This window comes from Danio aesculapii, chromosome 8, assembly GCF_903798145.1.
Source record: "Danio aesculapii chromosome 8, fDanAes4.1, whole genome shotgun sequence".
NCBI classification, from domain to species: Eukaryota; Metazoa; Chordata; class Actinopteri; order Cypriniformes; family Danionidae; genus Danio; species Danio aesculapii.
Window position 1 is genome coordinate 27,962,371 of NC_079442.1, and position 15,453 is coordinate 27,977,823.

Genomic DNA, 15,453 nt, shown 5'->3' on the forward strand with positions numbered 1-15,453 from the left:
TGTTGTGCGTGGGTCTCCTCTCTCCTATTCTCCAAGATATTGATCAAATGAACAGATGTAATGTTTTCAGGTGTGAATGTATTTATCAGAATATGCTAAAATCTGGCATTTAACCCATGACTGGAAATTTTGAAGATATTGTCAGATTTTACTCCTTTTCACATAAATCTGGGCTTCCTTGGTTCCAACATTTAAAATGAAATCAGTTTATTTAATTCAAATATGAGTGAAGATTTAATATATATAAAAGTTCAATGAACTCAAAATCTGATTGTCATCAAGCTGAACTTGTTCCCATGATGCTTGTTGATGATTGGCATAAAGATAATGTTGTGAGAAATGTTACTGTGTTCAATGTGTTGTTAACACCGTTTCCTCGGCAATTTAGTATTTAATGTTCTGTTATATTGAGATTTACTGTTGTTTGTGCTATGATGAGGTTTTTGTGGTGAAATCAGAGCTAGGCTGCTTATTGAAATTAGCACTTGCGCCTATTGCTGCTAATTATTTAACCATGAAGTTTTGAGGTATAATGATGGTTCCACAAATGTTTTGAGTGTTGTTTTATTTGGTACGAGCTTTATTCACCCCAACTATAGGCTACACAACAGTCACCAGAAAGGTTTGCCCGCGAAATGTCTAAAAATAGGCCTGACTTTCCAACACGTTTCATAAAGGCGTGAAAGTAGACCATTTCAATGTGGTTATATCACTGCCATGAACGTTTCCTGCTTGTTATCAAACTGTTTCATAACTATAACAAGAGGTAATTCAATCTTAATGTTAAAACAACTATTATAACATTATCAATATGTTGCTCTTATGGGTTCTCGTAAGCTGTAGAAATTAAAAATGTAAAGCAGGATCCTACGGGACCATTGATTTTGTTTACATCCCTCAAAATGGCCTATATAAACTAAAAAGCAGCTAACTACGACTCCTGACGAGGAGTTGCAAATGAAAGCATTTTGTAACTTAACGTCTTTTTATTAGCATTATTTATTTAGCCTATTTATTTTTCAAAATAGGAAGCACAAGGACCAGCTAAAAACGGTTTCAGCTAAAATCTTGCTCACTGAAGAACTAAAATCCACCTACATCTTGGATGACCAAAGGGTGAGTAAATTAACTTTATTTCATTTTTTACCCTTTTAAATTGGTCTTTCAGGAGTTTTTCGTGTCTAACCACAAGAGGGCAGTATAACAAAGACAATAACTAAACAGAAGTTGGTTCTTCTAAGCTGCTTGCATAATGAAAGAACAAAGAAATATTTCAGTATGTAAGACTACCATTCTTTACCTTCTCAAATGGAACAACAACATTCATGTAGAATATTGGGATTCCATCCTTTTTTCTGTACAGGGTTTGTTTTGATCTGTGGACATGATGCGTCTCCAGACAGCACAAGCTCATGGTTATGGGGGTCTGAGGGACTGTAAAAGCGATGAGATAAGCTTTCCTAAGCTGTAAAGCATAGTGATGTCATTGTCAAATGCTTATCTCCATTCTGATGCCTGTGCTTGGACAGTTGTGCTTGCTCACGTGAGCTGATCCTTTCCATGTTTCAATACAACAGTCTTTACAGGCAGCATTATCTGAGATTTAACCTTCAGAGGTCAAACACCTCCACTACATGAATAAAACCGAGCACGAATTTCCTTATATTATGGAAATGTGTGATCCACGGGGTAAATGTTACTTGGCCCTCGTCACCTCTGGCTGCATGTTAACCAGTAGCTCAGGTCTTGACATAAGCGAGGTCAATGTGTAATGAAGCTCAGAATCGAATGGAAACAGCACAGCTCTGCAAACAGCCGAAGGGCAGGCATTTTTGGGCAGGCCTCAACAGAGGAGTGCCGATGTTGCAATGGTACACTTAAAACCTTTGATTTCATGCTTAATGCAATGCTATAAATATTCCACTAGCAAAGGCCTGCCCTGTTTGTAAATGCAAAGCAGCCAGTGGGAATAGAGCTGTAGTGCTGTTATAGCACAAGGAGATATCACACTTTATAGAGACTGAAGAAAATATGTGACCTTCATCAAGCAAAAATCACTGTTCAACCCTCTCAAGTGGGAATGGAATAGTGTGTACTGTATTCAATTAAATACATTGAGCTCTCATTTGGATAGGTAAGGATTATATTTTTGTTTTTTATTATTGTTTATTGTTTGATTATATTTTATTTGTTTAAGTTAAACAATAAGCCACACAAGACTGTATTTGATCAACTATCCTCCACATTTATACTCCTCTTGTGTGTTAACTGCAGATACAGTGAATCTCAAACCCTTTTACATTAAATTCATGAATTAATGATATGCATTATTTCCATGTTGTTGATCATGGGAGCTCTGAGACTCTTTGTAACTCATGTTGCTCTTTTGTCAGGATGAATAATTGAGGAACAGGAATCCTGGTTTTAACATTTGTTTCCTTTCGCTATTGTAAAAAGGATTCTAATATTAGTCTGTATATTCTGCAAAATATCCTTAATACCAGATTAATCAAATTAATCAATAAAAAAGATCAGTAATACAGAATAGCTTTATTTGTTAATGTTGTTAATAATTTGATAATAATTTCTGTATTTGTATATTATATAAAGTATGAACAAGACTTGTACAGCATTTTTTTAATCAGTGGTCGGCATTTACTAATGCATTATTAACACCAAAATTCATGCTTCTTAATGTTAGTTAATGCAATGTGATTTAACAAACTAACAATGGACAATTGTATTTTTATTAACTATCATTACAGTTTTTTTTTCCAACTGTTTACACACGTTTTCAAAACAGTGTCACCTTTTTTCAAAACTCTACACTTAATTGCCAAAACTGCACACACATAATGCAAAATGCCTCACAATTTCTTCAAAATGTAACGCTGCATTCAAAATGCAATAAACATGTCAGACTGAAGCATTTGCATCAAGTGGCAAACACTTCTTTCATAATAGCAAATGTTTGGGTACACCATGTAATTACTGTTGTTCTAAATCTAAAGCTCTTAGCTCATTCATAGGCTTATATCTGTATTTCAATACAATGTTATACAGTGAAAAAGGAGTAACAGGTACACTGTCAAAACAAATGACATGAAGAAACTAAATATTTATTAGGCCAAACATTACTGTTGTATACAAACATAAACATACTATAAGTGTAAGTATAAACATACTGTATGTAATTTTTTTTTTTTTTTTTTTAAGTAACAAAAAAAAAAACATATGTAAAGCGAAAGTAAGCTGTATACAGTGCATCCGGAAAGTATTCAGAGCTTCACTTTTTCCACATTTTTTTGTTACAGCCTTATTCCAAAATAGATTAAATGTATTTATTTCCTCAAAAATTTACACACAATATCCCATAATGACAATGTGAAAAAAATATTTTTTGAAATTGTTGCAAATTTATACAAAAAAAATAAAAAATCTGAAAAATCACATGTACACAAGTATTAACAGCCTTTGCCGTGAAGCTCTAAATTGAGCTCAGGTTACATAAAAAATGTTGACAGCACTGTAAAGAAAAAGCCATAATTACTTTTAAACTTCTATTCTTTTTGTCCTGTAGCAGAATCAGGCTCCCATCTATATTATAGTCTACACTGGAGTCAAAAAAGTGCACTAATATAGTCAATGAAACCCACCAAGCAGAAGAAAGAAGGTCAGCGAGTGAAGGAGACCGAGATGGAGTGTGATGGAGAGGGTAGGAGCGAGGGAATGGAAAGAGTGTGAGATAGACAGAAGGAAAGAAGGAGAGAGATGAATGGTAAAGCTAATTAGCAGGGCCTCTGACAGCCGTGGTGAGCAGATAAATGGTTTTTATCTGTAGGATCACCAGAGGCAGCAGCAGCAGCCACAGACTTCAGGCTGTCCCACGCGCTCTTTCCACCCATCTGCCCTCCAATATGTGTTTTGACTCACTCTGTGGCAACACATAAGTAAATATGCACATTTGAGCAAAACGTTCTGTTTTTTCATCAAAGACGCATCCCTTTTAACTATGGTAAACAAAGCGTGTGTGCACATTTCTGGGCTTTTGTGTATAAATTGCCCATTACCCATTCTTGGAGGAACATCATGCCTCGGGAGATTGCATTTGCAATCAAGATGAAACCAAAGTGCGCCGCAAAAAAAGGGAAAAGGCTTCACAGTGGGACTTTTATCAACTCGAAATCTCATGGCACCGCATCCATCTTTGATGAAGAAGGGCGCTTCTACGCTCATCCATCCTGGGCATCCCGTGGGCCGCTGCTAAGGTGCTGACAGATTTATCTCCTAAGACAGATGTACTTTACACTCCCACAGCCCTCCAGCTTTTTAACTTTTCCCTGGATCCTCTCCTTTTCTCTGCATATTGGAGATTTGCTCCAGGACTGCTGTTGGGAGGAAATTACACATTTTGGTTTAATAGAGTGAGATGGTGCAAGGGTCAAGGACATGACATTTAAGATGCTCATGCTTGAAACTAGAAGCGTTATTCATTGTGTTGACATAATTTCCCATGAAACAGGAAGACAAGGCGGGACATATTGAGCAGTCGTAGCTGTTGAGCTTTGTAAAGCTGCATTTGACAGCTTATGACAACCCCGGACTAGTTCTAGTGTTGAGTCTGCTTTGAAATATAGCACTATTTCAAATGGGTCTGATATGTTTTGTGGTCTCTGCCGATTTGCATATATAAACCACACTGTGCCTCGTGAGCAGAGCAGACTCTGTGGGACTGTGGTTGTTCTTGTGACTCAAAAGTGAGACCAGACTTCATTCAACCCAATGGATATTTATTGTCCAACATAAAATTCACCAATGAATAATGATACAGACTTTTTTGTCAGACTTGTACTTGTTATTATATGACCAACAGAGGACTGTGTGGGAACATTCAGTTAATGTCCTAATATAATTTTTGTAATGTCCTTATGTGACCATAAAATAACCAATATAGATTCCCCTAAGTCATATTAAGAATGTTATTTTATGACCAACAGAGAATCTTGTGGTAATGTTATATTAACCCTTGTGTATTGTTCAAATTGACTCCCCTTTCATTATGTTGGTGGCTGTTTTAGCCCAATTTATTTCAGTTATAATTATTTTTTTGATTGCAAAACCTTGATACCATATAATCATGCATTCTTGATTGTTGGTGGTTTTCCTTCTTGGGAAATTTTTACTGTTGATCATCAGTTGCCACTATAAAACCTTTAGAAAAGCATGTGCAAAAAAGTTTCTGGCTTTTATAAGGAGTTCTATGGAGTAAAACAGCAGTTAATAGTGTGTGTGCATAAATACACTTACCTTGTTTACTATGTTCTGAGATCTGAGGTGAGTTTTTAGTTTTTTTAAACATATCAAGGTAAGTATGCAAAAGTCTCTCTCATACACACACACACTGTACTCCATATAACTCCAAAGCCAGAAAATTTTTTGCACTGCAACTGATGATCAACAGCAAAAATGACTAATTCAACCTCTTCCCAACAGGGAAAACCACCAACAATCAGGAATAAATAATAATATGCAGTCATGTATGGAAGCATATTAGTAGCAAAATTAATTTTGAAATGAACTTTGCTAATCATATGCTTCCATAGTCATGGTTTCGCAATCCAACAATGTTGTTATAAGGGAAGTCAATGGGGCAAAAACAGCCACTAACATAACGATAGGGTAGTCAATTTTCCCAGAGTGTATTGTTGAAAATGCATTTCCCAAAATATTATTTCCTTTGCAGAAGCACAGAGAATGTTGTGGCCAAATTAAGACTCAAAATCACCATAGAGTGGATAAAAACCTGCCCAACATCAAAAGGGTTAATATTGTATTGTATTGTTCTTATGTGATCATAAAATAACCAATATGCAACACCCCCTAAAGTCATGACATTATATGACAAACAGAAGACCATGTGGGTAATGTAATATTAACATCCAAAATGTCCTCTTTGCAACATTCTTATGTGACTATGACATGGAACATCCCTTAAACTCACACAAGTATTGAACAGCAGTACTTTCATAAATAATAAATGTCATTCTAATACAAACATGTATTCTTAAAATAATACTAGTGTCCTGCTTATTAGTATAATGATATGAGTACGCCTCTAATAGGACAGGGGTTCCCAAACTTTTCATCCCTTGACCCCCAAAATAACAATTCTAGTGACTCACGACCCCCAATATCCCCTGAGATGGTTATAAATCGATAAACTTTGCGCACAACGGTGGACAAGTCCATTTATTATTTAATTTTGGAGAACACCACTCAGAGAACATCCTCCATGTTCAGTTGTGGCATGTGTTTATTTTTAATGAATGCCATAAAGGTGTCATAAAGTTTAACCTGGTGCTATAAAATGTACTGCATCTGACACTATTGCTGTGTCTTTAATATGACGTAATCACCCCAGGGTCACAAAAAAAAAATCGAAAGGCTGATGGCTTTTTATTTGTAAGTTGTTTTTTTAATGTAACTGTTAACTAATATTTTGTTCTTCAGTAGGTTATGGATAATATATGATATTTCTAATAGTTTAATAAAATGAATTAAGTTTTCGGAAATGATCAAGTGTCACGAGTCACGACCCCCCCCCCCCCTCATTGTCCCCCGAACCCCACTTTGGGAGCGACTGTAAAAGAATATCAACTAAAATTAATCTTAATGTGTTTTGAATCATAAAGCTAACGTTTTCAAGATTGTTCAAAACTATCTAAAACGCAAAAAAAAAAATGTTCAAGAAACAATCTAAAATGCAGAAAACTATTAAATAGGAAGTGGCAGCATTAGAAAACCTCTGCAGATCAATAGCATCTGGCTGCAGACTTGCACATGCAGGCTCAGACATGCAGTTTCAGACACATGCATTCAATAGAGCTAGTGATGTTACTTTGAGGAGTAGGTGTATGCATTATAAGCATGAATGCAGTCTCAGCTTGCATGTGCGTTTGGTCCTGCAGACCCTCAAAAGTTGTCAAAACTGTGTGCCAAAATCAATAAGTGCCAAGTTCGCTAAGCAGTCAGCTAATGCAATGTAAGCCGCTGATCAGACTGGAAACTACTTGACAAAACACAAATAAAATATCACTGACAGAGCAGCTCATTTTCGTAACACAATGTATAAACCAGAGCAATGGGCTATATGCACAGTGTTCTTCAGCCAGTGATGAACTTCACGTGAAAGATTTTAGTGACTATTTTTAATTTCATAAGGTTCCTTTTACAGCATCGATGTTGTAATGTAATTCAAATACAATCAGTTAAATAGACTTAAAAGCTGGAAGGGCATCCGCTGTGTAGAACATATGCTGGATAAGTTGGTGGTTCATTCCGCTGTGGCCACCCCTGATGAATAGATGGACTAAGCTGAAGGAAAATGAATGAATAATAAATAGATTTAAGCATCCACTTTGGTTGTTAAAGCAAAAAAAGAGCCAAAAGATCGTTTATATGCAGGCAGTGTCATTAGCCACAGGCTAGCGCAGAAATTCCATTGAAAATACAGGGGTAAAATTAATTTCCATTTTCTAAAAGACATGGTGCTGAAAAATATAAATTAATGCAGTGCTTTCTGTTTGGTCTGATACCCACTTTATATCGTATCTCAGTCAGGCAGTGAAAATCGTTGTTTTTATAAGAAATCAGTTCTTAAACGTGGAGATTTTGTATGGGATGACAATAAACGGGAAGCCCTGGAGCTGGCTGACTGAAATTAAAAGTCTGTGTGCATATACCCCATTTACTTCACAAACAACCAGAGCCAATAATCATTTTTAAATTAATTACCATGTAAACCATTCAGGGCTTAAACAGTGCATATCTGCACATAATTGAAACATAATATTAATGCTTTTCTACATTGTACAGACTCTTATTTGTCACTGACTTGCTAGTTCCTCCCCAAACATGACCTGACACACAGCCTGCAGACATTCATAGAAGCACAGGCTGGATTAATGAGTCCCACATACACATGATCATAAATTTGTTGCTGTAACTCTTGTTTTGAACTTGCAATCCCCTTTTATCCATTCAAATGAAAGAAAGGCAAACAAAAACCCACTGGCTTGCTGACCATGCCCGAGAACATAATCTACTAAATCAATTTACTACTGAAAACATGACACTTTCTGCATACATCTGAGTGCTTCGCAATTCAAATAGAGCCTTTTCAGTCCTTACAATGCATATTAAATCAAATCAAGGAAGCTATAAAAGAGGATAAATCATGTGCTCTTTCACACAAAAGGTTTTTTTTATGAATCCGAGCCTTCACAAACATGAGCCGGTCACCTAAAGAGTCTGTCAAAGTTTGTAACAAAGAGAAAAATATAGCTGTAGCATTAGGTCGTCAACTTTTGAGTTGCCATAGGAACAGCATGTTCAGACAAGATACAAAGGTCAAATGTGTAAGTGAATATAAGAGTTTTCACTTTTCGCAATTCACTTAATCATGACTGTTTGTGAGTATTTTCTCACCGATGCCAGGCTTTACTGCATCGTTTAGACCCAATAACCTCATATATTAGGCAATTAAATGTCTTAGTCTGTGGTCGTAAAGCTGCGGACAGTGTAAAGTGTCTCTGACGTGGGAGAATGCTTGGCTGAATGGAAGATAGTGGAGCTGGTGGGGCTTTAGTGCATTGTGGGTGAAAATCACACGGAAACCTGAACTTAAAGTCGACTTGAGTCACTTCCTCTCAGAGGAGAATAAAGGATGCCTCCCACAAAGAGAAAGAAAGACAAGAAACCACCTCCACATCCGCAGCAGTATAAGAAAAGGGCACATTGTGTGATGTCATGAAAAGCAGAGCGTCTTTTTTAATCAGCTGAAAAGGCAAGGGTAAAACTTTTTACACGCCCTTCCACTGACTGACTCTTGAATTATATATTATAAAGGCAACATACAACATTTGTACATTCTGACTAAGCACCGGTGTCCTGATGTGTGTGTGTCGGAGGCCACAGAATGAACAAACCAAAGGCCTTTTGTGTGTCGAAAATACCGAGTTGGGAGTTTTTTTGTGCAAGAGAGCGTCCTTTCACCCTTCACACCCCCTCTGATGTGTTTCGTCCCGTCGTTGTGAGTCACGCAGCCGGACGCTGAAGAACTTTGGGAATTTGAAAAACACTTTTCTGGTGGGACAAACAGATCGGTCACAGATGCAGTGCAATGGGTCTCCTGCACAACAGCTTGACAACTGTCTGTCACCCTGTTTGCAGCAGTTAGTGATGTGTGCGTCTAATGAGGCGAGAAAGACAGACAGGACACACCACATTGAATACATACCGTGAAGAATCTGCTGAACCGATGGCATTTAACAACTGGAATATCTTAGAGTCTTTCAAAACAAAAAAAGGAAAGAAAACAAACTAAATCATATAGGTTAGGTCAATAGATATAGTAAAAATATATATGTGTACAGCATATTAAAAAATTACAGTTCTAGCAGATAAACAATAGTAAAAAACAACATTAATGTTTTCTAATTATAGCAATCATCATATCTGATAATATATATATATATATATATATATATATATATATATATATATATATATATATATATATATATATATATATATATATATATATATATAGGCATTTGAAACGTATATATGGGGTGTTTGGGTTAAACTTGTTTAGTTTTTCAGGTGTGATATAAGTACGCATTGCCCAGTTGTATTGGATATAATATAAATCTAGTATTGATTAACAAGTTCTGGGCTTTAACACATACACTATAAAAAGTAATCACTGAATCTACTTAAAAAATGATTGTAAACTTGACAAATTTTGGCAAATTTGTAGACTTTACTTGATTTTACTGTGTAAAGTAAACTTTAATGTTGATCCAGTAGATAAACTAAAGAACTTTAATAAACTTTACAGAAGTTTATCAAGTAAGTTTGACTTAAGATTGGAGCCATGCAGTACCGCACTTTGGTCAGCAGGTGGAGTAAGATCTGCACATGCGCACAAGGAAGGTGCATTTACTCACATGATAACATTTGAAAGCGGATTCAAACTGGCGATTTCACAATTTCACGATTTGATCATACCTGTCAACCCTCCTGTTTTTCTCAGGATTCTCCCGTATTTTACATTTCTATCCCGCTGTCATCCCGCAAAGGTATTTTCCCGTATTTCTCCCATATTTTTATCTTTCTGTGAAGAGCCGATCCTCCCTATATGCAACCCATACCGCCAAACCACCAGGGTCCGCCCCTTGCTCTTAAATGTGAATCTGTTCTGTGCTTTCATTTCATTTAGGCATGAAAACACTTTGAAATAAACATAAAAACGGCGCGATTCATTTCCTTTTCATTACAGGCGCCATTGCCCCTATGCAATCCTTAAAACAGTCAGTTCATGAAACGATGCATGACTGTCAGCTGATGCGCTCCATAGTGATAAATAAATCACTATCACTGTTTCTCAAGCGGATTCTGTGCTTACGCGATTTGATGCGGAGCCCAAGTGGAAACTGGGTTTTGGGTGTGTGTTTGAACATCACCAAATATGTAGCTCCATTTTCGGTAAAATGTGCCACTGTGTGGATTAACGCTGATTGTGTGTCGTTATTACTTGGGGTTAGGTTTAAGAGTAGAGTAATATGCTGGTGTTTAACTGCATTGCTTTATTACATTCCTGCACTGGACTCTCACATACTTTCTGCTTCTTCATACTGTAGCCGTGGTAGGCATTTTTTTCTGTCTTGCGCTGAACGCAGTTGACCAATCACAACAGATTGGGTCATTAGTCCAATCAGCGCAGATTAGCTTCGTGCTAAGGTGTGGTTTGGGAACAAATGAATTGGGAACGATTCATAGGGGAGTCGCTGGGATAATTAGGTAAAAAAAATGCATATTATAAGACAGTGAAAGTGTTTTTTGACCTTGCATGCATATCAGCATGTTGTTGGAGACCCCCAAAACCAAAATATGACCTTTTATAATGCAAAATAGGGGCTCTTTAAATTGCCAAATGTAGGTAGGAGTTTGGAAGAGTATCTTCATTTATGTGTTAAACTTATCAAGTAAAATTACAAATTGCATTGCATGTTCTTATTTATTGGCAGATGTTAAATTTAAAGTTTTGAAAGGCCCAGATAAAACTTGATAATGAGTATTTCTGATTTCCAAAGTTGTATTCTTTTTATTATATTATATTATATTATATTATATTATATTATATTATATTATATTATATTATATTATATTATATTATATTATATTATGTTATGTTATATTATATTATATTATATTATATTATGTTATATTATATTATATTATATTATATTATATTATGTTATGTTATATTATATTATATTATATTATATTATGTTATATTATATTATATTATATTATATTATATTATATTATATTATATTATATTATATTATATTATATTATTTTATATTACAGTTTGCCTTATACATCTACATGTGGCTATGCAGAGATTGTAGCTCATCTAACATCCAGATCGGAGCTTTTAAAACACTTAAAACACTGTCTAAATCACATTTATGTACGTTCAGTTTCACCATTTGGCTCAATTGTAAATCTGCCAGCTCATGTTGCAATTCTGTACACCAACAATCTTTCTTGGACTCTGATGTTTCTTTTGAGCCATTGACCAATTTGCTATAAAACAATGAAATATAATTTGAGGAATCTCGTAAAGCATTATTTTTTCTAATTTAGGTTGTGGAGGTCTATAGCTAGTGCATAGTTGCTTGACATTATATATATATATATGAGCAGTTCCGTGCAAATGTCAACCTTGCCATGAAAAAATTACGTTTTCACCAAAATACGGAAACTGTTTCTGGGTTTTTTTGTGTAAGCAAGTATTTTATAGTACTTTAGAAATACTCAAAAATGCATCTGTCAATGTTTTCAAACTATTCTATTTGATTTACCAAAGTCACACAAGTGTCAATTTCACATCTGTCACATCCATTGCGGAAAGATGTCACATCCATAATGACACTTTTTCCTCATAAATGTAAAAATATTAAATGAAATAAAACCAATCATTTTTGTTTCATAGAGCCAACTCATATCCTTTTTATTATCATTGTTTCTGTTGGGTTGTGCAGTTTAATTCACATACCACAAAGTATGCAGTGTACTGTAAACTCACAGACTTTTTTTGTCACATCCCAAATGCATGTTTATTTTCCTCATTTAAAGTACAAAACATGTTTACTGATTGATACTTTTCTGGTCTCTTAACTTTGTGGTCAGTTGTTCTGGAAGATATAAACAAAAGTTTCAATATAATGTTAACATATGCTTTCTATCCGAATTTATGTTTTGAGTTTTTACTGCAAATGTCACATCCATAACGCTGGAATTGCTTATAAATACTTTAAGAATATATTGATATTATTGTTCAGGGGGAAAAAAGTATAAATTTCACTGAAAAGATGTTAACCAGAACACCATTGTCTAAATTGTCACAGTAAAAAACTACCAGAATACAAAGAAACAAAAAATTGTATATACTCGATATGTGTTAATATATTTAAGCTATAAAACATTAAACACAAAACAGTAGAGAAAACAGCAAAGCATGAAAATGGCATCATATATCTACACAATACACATATATGTGAGTTTTAATAAACTTGTAAATGTATGAAATGCAAAGAGCAGTTTATTGTGTTGTATATGTGTATTGATCTATTGATATGCTGCTGCTGTTTTCCTGGCCTCTCGATGGTTAAAGGCGGTTCGCCGGGAGCAGTGCTGAGGGGCTGGACTGACCGTGACACAGACACTCCACCGGCGGAATAAACCAAACACCTGCCGCCGCGCAGACTTGCAGCACACGGTCAGAGGCGTGCAGCGTGGAGCTTACGTGAGAAGACGACCAACACATCTTCTGTTTTGTATTCAAAGTGGCAAACGCTGGAGATATTGTCACGAAAACAGCAAAACACATCTTGTCTCTTGTTGCCTTTATCTCCTCAAGTGTCCAGATAAGAGCTTAGAAGTATCCCGAGGAATTGCGTGCGCAAACTGCAACTTTTATCATCGTTTTCGGGCTTACTGACACGCCCCAAAAGTGGCAATTCAAAAGGCTGGAGCTATAACAGCTCTTATGTTTTTATGAGGAGGTTTTGGACGGATTTCAGAGTTGAAGGCACGAGTGCTCACAGAGACGGTAAGGAATGTAACGATAACATCTCACCTGCGCCTCAAGACACCAAATACAGGAGCAACAGACCGACTGAGCCACTGCGAATCAGGTGAATATATTCAGCGTTACTTATAGTTTAGAGACAAAAGACTCTTGCACTACAATGTCAGAGCTGCTAAAAGCTGGTAGGTAATTCGCTGGCCAGAATGACATTTTAGAGGAACTAGTTTTAAAGGGTCGACCGTTAATGTCGCAAATTTGTGCGCGAATTTCCATCACATCCATACTGGTGATCTTTCAGTATACTTAACATTGGAGTTGCCAGAATGCATTAGTGTAATACTTTTAATGATTAAAAGCTTTTTATGAGTTAATTTATTGTCATAGAGAGTAAAACAATATAATAATATGAGATGAGGTAATTCAGCAAGAGTTCTTCTGTATATTTGGATGCACTGATTGGGGTGAATTCAGGTAAATTGCGTTACTTTTTCGTATAGCCTATTCCCTAAACCGCAAATAAAATATATCATGGATGTATGTTTTACAGATGTTTCTTTGTGTGTTTTGTCAGGTCTCATCTAAATTCAGTGGCATTGTTATATTAGACAAGATGTGTTATTGTATTGGCTTTTGCGGTTCCACAAACAACCGTTAATATCCATTAAATAACATTATATATGTTATAGAGGTTCTTTATCTCTTTAACTGCCACACAAAGAAAATGTTTGGATTGCATTTCTTAATTGCTAATGTTGCTAGTTAACACACTCAATACTTTTTTTTTTCAACATCCTATAATTTCAAAATATCAACCTCTACCAAATGTGTCGGTTTATGGTAAAAGTACCGAAATTAATACATATGAAATACTATGAAAATATAAAAATTTGAAATGTAAGACCAATTTATTTTGAAAATAAAACATTTTTGAATACTAAATCACTTTTATTTTTTGAATTATGCCATAAAATATTTCCGATTCTCATTTAACTTTTTTTTTTTTTACAATAAAACCAAAATCAAATGTAGTAGTGCAACAAGATTATGTTTGTTTGATTTTTTTTTTTTTTTTTTTTTTTTTTTTTTTGTAAACCAACAATGTAGTGTAAACCATTATTTAAAACAATCATCCTTAAATAACTTTAACAGTCATTATTTAAAACGGTAAAAAAATGGTCAACCATTTGGAAGAGCGGGTTGTTTGGATTTTTAAAGTGTTATAATATTTAAGCACCGTTTACAGAACAGGTTCTTTTGGAACTAATGATGTTTCTTCTATATGGCACAGCTTTGATAATCTCCCTTTGTAACTTAGTTTTAAATAATAACTCACAGGAGTGTTTGGTTGTGTGTGAATGAGCATTTTTAAGGATGCATCATTCCAGCAATATGAATTATTCAATTTTGAACTTTATTCATTTAGTATTCCAGTACAGTATATGGGCAGTTAAAGGAAATAAACTTGAATAAAAGGTTTAGCACAAAATGAGTTGATTACTTTTACGAGTCTATTTAAAAATCATTGGTTTGTAATGAAAGTTTTCTGTGAATATTTAAAGTTTCCTGTGATTATAAAAAAGCTTCTTGATGATAATTGTCAAATTCTTGTGTGGCAAATATTAAATAGTAATTGCCCTACATCCCACATAACCCTAAATGTTTTTTATTTTATTTAGTCAGTCACAAAAAAGGAGTAAAATGGACACACTGGAGTTGGATTTAATGGACGTCATAGATTGCGCCTGAGCATCCATAATTCATATGCAGGCCATTCCAGCAGAGGAAGACTGATACATAATGCATGCTAACAAGAAAGTATAACAGTTTACACCTGTGAAGTTCCACTTAAGATTTAAAACAGCAAATATGCCACTTAGCAGTTTTCTTAAGAGATGTAGGTATGCATATGATTGAGAAAGTAGACAGTAAATTATAATAAATCAGTATATTAGATGGCAAATAGTTAAATTGTTGCATTCAGGTATCTGTCTGTCTGTCTGTCTGTCTGTCTGTATATCTATCTATCTATCTATCTATCTATCTATCTATCTATCTATCTATCTATCTATCTATCTATCTATCCATCCATCCATCCATCCATCCATCCATCCATCCATCCATCCATCCATCCATCCATCCATCCATCCATCCATCCATCCATCCATCCATCCATCCATCCATCCATCCATCCATCCATCCATCCATCCATCCATCCATCCATCCATCCATCCATCCATCCATCCATCCATCCATCCATCCATCCATCCATCCATCCATCCATCCATCCATCC

General features: G+C 35.3%; 1 protein-coding gene across 2 annotated transcripts in view; it reads left to right on the top strand.

Annotated features, from left to right (window-relative positions):
* The first annotated feature begins 12,814 nt into the window (after positions 1 to 12,814).
* The window catches only part of sema3ga (sema domain, immunoglobulin domain (Ig), short basic domain, secreted, (semaphorin) 3Ga), a 47,641-nt gene continuing 45,002 nt past the window's right edge, over positions 12,815 to 15,453 (top strand). For both annotated transcript variants that reach the window (XR_008838212.1, XM_056463572.1), the window contains exon 1: positions 12,815 to 13,268. The gene's annotated coding sequence lies outside the window, so the exon portion shown is untranslated. The remainder of the gene's footprint in view (positions 13,269 to 15,453) is intronic.